This window comes from Elephas maximus, chromosome 7 (assembly GCF_024166365.1).
Source record: "Elephas maximus indicus isolate mEleMax1 chromosome 7, mEleMax1 primary haplotype, whole genome shotgun sequence".
Taxonomy (NCBI): domain Eukaryota; kingdom Metazoa; phylum Chordata; class Mammalia; order Proboscidea; family Elephantidae; genus Elephas; species Elephas maximus.
The window spans coordinates 122,157,237-122,166,154 of record NC_064825.1 but is presented as its reverse complement, the minus strand read 5'-3'; the positions used below and the strand labels follow the sequence as shown (position 1 = coordinate 122,166,154).

The 8,918-nt window shown below is 40.6% G+C and overlaps 1 pseudogene; it reads right to left on the bottom strand.

Moving 5' to 3' along the window:
* Positions 1-1,520: 1,520 nt before the first annotated feature.
* LOC126080648 (olfactory receptor 5A1-like) lies at positions 1,521-3,794 on the bottom strand (annotated as a pseudogene).
* Positions 3,795-8,918: the final 5,124 nt, after the last annotated feature.

Genomic DNA, 8,918 nt, shown 5'->3' with positions numbered 1-8,918 from the left:
AAAAGACCAAATCCCCAGAGGGCAGGGAATACGTCTCATTGATATTTGGATCTTTAATGGTACACCAAGTCAGCCTCAATGAACACAGGTTGAGTTGTCTGTTGGAAACCAGGAGATGAATTCTTACCTGTACTGGTGGTGATTTCTTGTCAATTTCAATACACCCCTCTTCCTGTGACCACTGCTTCTCTGCAGTAGCATAAGAACATAAACAAAAACAAAAAACTTACTTAAGCTGATTTATTTCAGCCTCATCCCTTTTTGCCCCCATATTCACTTTCTGTTTCTAACTTTATAAGTTAATTAAATGTCTTCGTATACATGGAGAAAAAAGAATATCAGGAAAACAAAAACAAAAAAAACCCTCTGCTTAAAAACTTTGATTAGTTTCATTTAAAATTTATATTAAAAAGTGAGGCTTTGTAAAATAAAGTTTGTGTATTTTTTTCATAAAACGATGTTACTCTTTAACTTTCTTTTTTTAATTCGGCCTTTATTTTTTAGAATAGTTTTAGATTTACAGATTTAAGCAGCCCTCCACCCAGTTTCTGCTGTTACTAACATCTTGCCTTGGTGTGGTACATTTGTTACAATTAATGAACACTCTGTGTGGATCGTAATAAATTATGGATAACATTGAGAAGAATGGGTATCCCAGATGTTCGTTGATTTTTGTTGTTGAACATGGAGTACAACATTTGAGCAGAACTTGGGCTCTGGATCAGGTAGACCTGGGTCCATGCCTGAGTTCTATCCCTTACTTCCTGTGTGATCCTGGACAAGTTAGTTTTCCTTGTTGATCCCTCATTTCCTCATTAGTAACAAAGGGATACCACTATGCATATTGTAGTATTTAACTAAATAACTTTCATGTCTAGTACATATGAAGTGTCTAACATTTGGCTAGTTATTGTTATTACCCACCACTTGTCTGTCAGTTTGTTGGACTGTGGTGGCTTGTGTGTTACTATGATGCTGAAAGCTATGTCACCCATATTTCAAATACCAGCAGGGTCACCTATGATGAACACTTTTCGGCGGAGATTCCAGACTAAGACAGATTAGGAAAAAGGCCTGGCAATCTACTTCTAAAAATTAGCCAGTGAAAACCTAATGGACCACAGCAGAATATTGTCTAATATAGCGCTAAATGATGAGCCCCATTTGTTGGGAGACACTCAAAATACACAGTGGCCATGACATTGGACTTGAGCATATTAATCATCATAAAGATGGCACAGAAATGGGCAGCAACTAGTTCTGTTGTACATCGTGTCTCCATGAGTTGTAGCCAACTGAACTGCAAACATCAACACCATTGTTATTATAGGCTGTCCAGGAGAGGATTTTTTGCTGAAGAAATCCTTTCCCTATTTTAGATATCCTTGGAGGGGTTGGTAGACAGGTGATCATAAGGAAAGGTGAAAAGAATCTGGCTGGAGGAGCCTCCATTTTCATATATAAACATGGAATGTCCTCCCTTGCCCAAGGCAGGGGTGGAGGTGGATACCATGAATCATTTAGTCTCCAGCAGTTGGGAGAAATATGTTTTCACTTAAGACCTGGGAAAACACTTTGTTCTTCTCTAACACCTTCCACAGGGCATCTTTGGTCTCTTTGTCACTCAAACTGTAAATGAGAGGGTTCAGCATGGGGATCACCAGGGAAGAAAAAAGAGGTACCAGCTTGTCCCTGCCAAGTGAGTTGCTGGAACTGGGTTCCAGGTACATGAAAAAGGCCATCCCAAAGAACAGAGTCACCACCATCAGGTGGGAGGCACAGGTGTTGAAAGCTTTCCATTGGCCTTCCACTTAGCAGAAGACAGCGGACACTATGTAACTGTTGTTATTAGGTGCCATTGAGTCGGTTCCAACTTGTAGTGACCCTGTGTACCACAGAACGAAACATTGCCCCGTCCTGTGCCATGCTCATAATCGTTGTTATGCTTGAGCCCATCGTTGCAGCCACTGTGTCAATCCATCTCTTTGAGGGTCTTCCTCTTTTCCGCTGACCCTGTACTTTACCAAGCATGATGTCTTTCTCCAGGGACTGATCCGTTCTAACAAAATATCCAAAGTATGTAAGAGGTAGTCTCGCCATCCTTGCCTCTAAGGAGCATTCTGGTTGTACTTTTTCCAAGACAGATTTGTTTGTTCTTTTGGCAGTCCATAGTATATTCAATATTCTTACCAACACCACAATTCAAAGGCATCAGTTCTTCTTGGGTCTTCCTTATTCATTGCCCAGCTTTTGCATGCATATGATGTGATTGAAAATATCATGGCTTGGGTCAGTCACACCTTAGTCTTCAAGGTCACATCTTTGCTTTTCAACACTTTAAAGAGGTCTTTTGCAGCAGATTTGCCCGATGCAATGCGTATTTTGATTTATTGACTGCTGCTTCCATGGTTGTTGAATGTGGATCCAAGTAAATTGAAATCCTTGACATTGTGACAACTTCAATCTTTTCTCCATTTTTCATGATGTTGCTTATTGGTCCAGTTGTGAGGATTTTTGTTTTCTTTATGTTGAGGTGTAATCCATACTGAAGGCTGTGGTCTTTGACCTTCAACATCAGTAAATGCTTCAAGTCCTCTTCAGTTTTAGCAACCAAGTTTGTGTCATCTGCATAATGCAGGTTGTTAATGAGTCTTCCTTCAATCCTAATGCCCTGTTCTTCTTCATATAGTCCGACTTCTCGAATTATTGGATCAGCATATAGATTGAATAGGTATGGTGAAAAGATACAATGCTTATGCACACCATACCATAATCCCTTGTTCTGTCTAAACAACTGCCTCCTGATCTATGTACAGGTTCTCATGAACACAATTAAGTGTTCTGGATTCCCATCCTTTGCAATGTTATCCATAATTTGTTATCATCCACACAGTCGATCATAACTGTATGAAATCTGAAACAATGAGGAACGATGTCCCCACAAGAGCAACCACTGTGAGGAAATTCACCACTTGACTGAGGAAAGTGTCAGAGAGAGAAAGTGCCAATACTGGAGGGAGGTTGCGGAAGAAATGGTTGATGATGTTGGGACCACAGAAGCAGAGCCGTTATATGGAGGCAGCCTGGATCAGGGAGCTCAGGAAACCACCAATATATGCCCCAACCAACATTTGGGTAAAGAGGCCCTGAAACAAGATGGTGGTGTAGAACAGGGAACTGGAGATGGCTGCATATTGGTCATATGCTATAGCAGTTAGGAGGAAGCAGTCAGTTAGACCCATGCCGACAAAGAAAAAAAAAAACTGAGGAGCACATCCCACAAATGATATGGTCTTCTGCTCCTGGAAGAATTCACGAGCTTCTTGGGAGCCACTATGAAAGAGTAGCAGGTATCAATGAAGGACAAGTTGCTGAGGAATGAGTACATGGTTGTGTGCAGATGGATGTCACTTTTTTTTTTAAGTTTTAAAAGTGGCTTTATATTTATTATTTAATTGTACTTTAGAGGTAGGTTTACAGAGGAAAGTAGTTTCTCATTAAACAATTAATATGTATATTGTTTTGTGAGATTGTTTGCCAACCCCGCGACATGTCAGCACTTTCTCCTTCTCAACCTTGGGTTCCCCATTACCAGCTTTCCTGTCCCCCGCTGTCCATTCCTATGATGGTTGTCACTTTGTTCAGAAAATGAGGGCCAGATTCTGGGCCAGGGTTAAGAGATAGATGCCCAGAAAATTCACAAAGAGGAGGACCTGCAGTTCTGGATGGTCTGTGACTCCCAAGAGGATGAACATGGTCACTGATGAGCTGTTTCAGGCCTTGGCTATGGACATGTTTCTAAAAAACCACAAGAACAAGACACAGACTTGGGATAATAATAATGATCCATGTCAACAAATAATTACAGGGTGTATGGGAGATGGGGGAAGATTACAGAGGGTTGCAATTTTATGCAATGATTCTCTCTCCTCTTTATTGTCTCTTTCTCTCTCTAAGAAGGCAATTTCAATCATCGTCTTAAATATTTAGGCATTATAGTATAGTGGACATGCACTGGAACTTTGGATTCAGGCTCCTTAGGATCAACTTGTACCTTCACCAGCTACTAGCTATGCCCCATGTTGGCTGAGATACCTAACAATTCTAGACTTTGCTTTCCTTATCTTCAGATCAGGGTGACACTACCTATTTTACAGATTTGTTTTAAGGACTAAATAAGGCAAAGTGTGTACAGTGCCTGATACATACTATGTGCCCAGTGAAAGGTAATATTAGGACAGTTTTGTGTGTCCCAGATAAATCAGCTCATGCCATGAAATAAACATTCATACACTCCACTCAAGTTTCAATATTGAAATGGAAGACCAATGGAATCTATGATATATTCAATATTCTGCTGCAAAAAGGCTCTTTAAAGTATTAAAGAGCAAAGATGTCACTTTGAGGACTATGGTGCACCTGATCCAAGCTGTGGCATTTTCAATCACCCCATATGTGTGTGAAACCTGGAAAACAAATAAGGTAGACCAAAGAAAAATTGATACTTTTGAATTATGGTGTTGGTGAAGAATATTGAATATACCATGGACTGTCAGAAGAATCAACAAATCTGTTTTGGAAGAAATACAGCCAGAATGGTCCTTATGAGGGAGGATGGTAAGACTTCATCTCCAGTACTTTGAACATGTTATTGGGAGAGACAAGTCCCTGGAGAAGGACATCATGCTTAGTAAAAGAAAATGTCATTGAAAAGGAAAAAGACCCTCAAGGAAACCGATTGACACAGTGTCTACAATCAGGGGCTCAAACATAGCAATGATTATGAAGATGGCAGAAGACCAGGCATTGTTTCAACCTGACTTGAGGGCACCTAACAACACAGCAAACTTCTCAAAGATATTGCTAGATTATTTCGAGAAAATCCTGGGGACTCTGAGGGTGATAGCAAGGACAGACTGTAACATTGGGTAGGGTCAAATTTACTTACATGCTCTAGCTTTGGTATTTATTTTCTTAACTTGATCATGTGGGAGCAGCTGTAACAGTTTGTTTATTGGATTAATCCGGTAACCTGCATTCAATGAGGATGAGATGGCAGATCTTGCTTGCTACAATTCAGAGAAAGGAATTCAAAATCTTAGGGAGCTAAGAATGTTAAGGTGGGTTTGTTGTGTGTGATCTGCATAATAGCCTTTTTCCCAAGCACATCTACATAGAGGCTAACAGGAAAGGCATTGAGAAAGAACTCAGGGAAGGGAGAACAAGCATCTTTAAAAAGCAGTATGGTAGGATGACAGTGGGACATGCTGCCTTTGAGAAGGCTGTCTGGTTTCATTCGTGCTGAACCTCCAGAGACAGCAGTGGACAAAATTAACATATTGGCAGCAGGGATAGAGTGGCAATGATAATGTTATCTCTTAAAAAATGTTAAAGGCATGATTCAGATGCAGTAAAATTTACCTTTTTTTGTGTAGTTCTGCAAATTTAGACAAAAGGTAGTCATGTTATCACCACTTCAATAAAGTATAGAACAGTTTCATTACACCAAAACGTTTCCCTGCATTCAGCCCCTGTCATCCATTAATCTGTTTTCTGTACCCTTGAGGACTCAGGTGCACCTGATTTAAGCTATGGTATTTTTAATTGCCTCATGTGCTTTTGAAAGGTGGACAACGAATAAGGAAGACTGAAGAAGGATTGACATATTTGAATTATGGTGTTGAGGAATATTAAATAAATCATGGACTGATCAAAAAAATGAACAAATTTGTCTTGGAAGACGTAAAGCCAGAATGCTCCTTAGAAGTGAGGATGGCCTAACTTTATGTCACTTATTTTGGAGATGTCATCAGGAGGGACTAGTCCCTGGAGAAGGACATCACGCTTGGTGGAGGGTCAGTGAAAACGAGGTAGACCCTCAATGAGATGGATTGACACAGTGGCTACAACAATGGGCTCAAACATAGCAGTGATTGTGAGGATGGCATAGGACTGGGCAGTGTTTCATGCTCTTATACATGCAGTTGGTAAAGGTTGGAATCAACTTGATGACCTAACAACAGTAACAGGTGGTGAAGAAACATTAAACACATTTTACTCAGTACACATTGTTCTTAATTCAGGAGGGAAATATTCTCTGGAGATACAGCTTCTCAAATGTGACAAATGCTGAGCAATCTAGCAACAATGTAAGTGGTCCTTTATTAGAATCTGTATATTGAAAAACTGTTGTTAAACCAGACCTTCTCATTATTGGAGGTGAAGGGAGACATTTTTATGGAAAACGGATTTTTAAAAATACTTGTATTCAAGAGTACAGTTGCTGTTATTAGCTGCCGTCAAGTTGTTTCTGACTCATAGTGACCCTGTGTACAACAGAATGAAACATTGCCCAGTCCTGTGCCATCCTCACAATTGTTATGCTTGAGCCCATTGTTGCAGCCACTGTGCCAGTCCATCTTGTTGAGGAGCTTCCTCTTTTTTGCTGATCCTCTACTTTACCAAACATAATGTCCTTCTCCAGGGACCGATCCCTCCTGATAACATGTCCAAAGTATGTGAGACGTAGTCTCGCTGTCTGCTTCTCAGGAGCATTCCTGTTGTACTTCTTCCAAGACAGATTTATTTGTTCCTTTGGCAGTCTATGGTATATTCAATGATCTTCGCCAACATCACAATTTGAAGGCATCAATTCTTCTTAGGTCTTTCTAATTCATCCTCCAACTTTTGCATGCATACAAGTCTATTGAAAACAACATGGCTTGGGTCAGGAGCACCTTACTCTTCAAGGTAACATCTTTGCTTTTCAACACTTTGAAGAGGTCTTTTGCAGCTTATTTGCCCAATGCAATACATTGATTTTTAAAAAATTTGTATTGTGCTTTAAGTGAAAGTTTACAAATCAAGTCAGTCTCTCACACAAAAACTTATGTATACCTTGCTACATACTCCCAGTTGCTTTCCCCCTAATGAGACAGCCCACTCCCTCCCTCCACTCTCTCTTTTCGTGTTCATTTCACCAGCTTCTAACCCTCTCTACCCTCTCATCTCCCCTCCAGACAGGAGATGCCAACATAGCCTCAAGTGTCCACCTCATTCAAGAAGCTCACTCCTCACCAGCATCCCTCTCCATCCTATTGTCCAGTCCAATCCCTGTCTGAAGAGTTGGCTTTGGGAATGGTTCCTGTCCTGGGCCAACAGAAGGTCTGGGGGCCATGACCGCCAGGGTCCTTCTAGTCTCAGTCAGAACATTAAGTCTGGTCTCTTTATGAGAATTTGGGGTCTGCATCCTACTGCTCTCCTGCTCCCTCAGGGGTTCTCTGTTGTGTTCCCTGTCAGGGCAGCCATCAGTTGTAGCTGGGCACCATCTAGTTCTTCTGGTCTCAGGCTGATGTAGTTTCTGGTTTATGTGGCCCTTTCTGTCTCTTGGGCTCGTAATTACCTTGTGTCCTTGGTGTTCTTCATTCTCCTTTGCTCCAGGTGGGTCGAGACAAATTGATGCATCTTAGATGGCCTCTTGCTAGCGTTTAAGACCCCAGATGTCACTTTTCAAAGTGGGATGTAGAATGTTTTCTTAATAGATTTTATTATGCCAATTGACTTAGATGTCCCCTGGAACCATGATCCCCAAACCTCTGCCCCTGGTACACTGGCCTTTGGAAAATTCAGTTTATTCAGGAAACCTCTTTGCTTTTTGTTTAGTACAGTTTTGCTAACCTCACCTGTATTGTGTGTTGTCTTTCCCATCACCTAAAGTAGTTCTCATCTACTGTCTAATTAGTGAATAGCCCTCTCCCACCCTTCCTCCCTCCCCCCTTTGTAACTGTCAAAGAATATTTTCTTCTCTGTTTAGACTATTTCTTGAGTCCTTATAATAGTGGTCTTATACAATATTTGTCCTTTTGCAACTGACTAATTTCACTCAGCATAATGCCTTCCAGATTCCTCCATGTTATGAAATGTTTCACAGTTTCATCACTGTTCTTTATCAAGGCATAGTATTCTACTGTGTGAATATGCCATAATTTATCCATTCATCCATTGATGGGCACCTTGGTTGCTTCCATCTTTTTCCTATTGTAAACAGTTTTGCAATGAACACGGGTGTTGTTTGATTTCTCGACTGCCTCTTCCATGGGTGTCGATTGTGAATCCAAGTAAAATGAAATCCTTGACAACTCCAATCTTTTCTCCATTTTTCATGATGTTGCTAATTGGTCCAGTTGTGAGAAGTTTTTTTTTTTTTTTTTTTCTATATGTTGAGGTGTAACCCATACTGAAGGCTGTGGTCTTTGATCATCATCATCAGTGAGTGCTTCAAGTCCTCTTTACTTGCAGGAAGCAAAGTTGTATCATCTGTGTAAAGCAGGTTGTTAAGAGTCTTCCTCCAATCTTGATACCCTGTTCTTCAGAGTGCCAGTTTCTGGGATTTTTGCTCAGCATACAGATTGACTAGGTATGGTGAAAGGAGACAGCCCTAATGCACAGATTTCCTGAATTTGAACCACGGAGTATCCCCTTGTTCTGTTCGAAAGACTGTTTTTGATATGTGTGTAGGTTCCTCCTGAGCACAATTAAGTGTTCTGGAATTCCCATTCCTTGCAATGTTATCAGCAATTTTTTATGATTCACAGAGTTGACTGCCTTAGCACAGTCAATAAAACACTGGCAAACATCTTTCTGGCATTCTCTACTTTCAGCCAGGATCCATCTGACATAAGCAATGATATCTTTGGGTCCATGTTCTCTTCTGAATCTGGCTTGAATTTCTGGCAGTTCCCTGTCGATATATAGCTGCATCTGCTTTTGAATGATATTCAGCAAAATTTCACTTGCATATTATACTAACGATATTGTTCGATAATTTTTGCATTTGGTTGAATCACCTTTCTTGGGGATAGCCATAAATATGGATCTCTTCCAGTCAGTTGGACAGTTATCTGTCCTCCAGGTTTCTT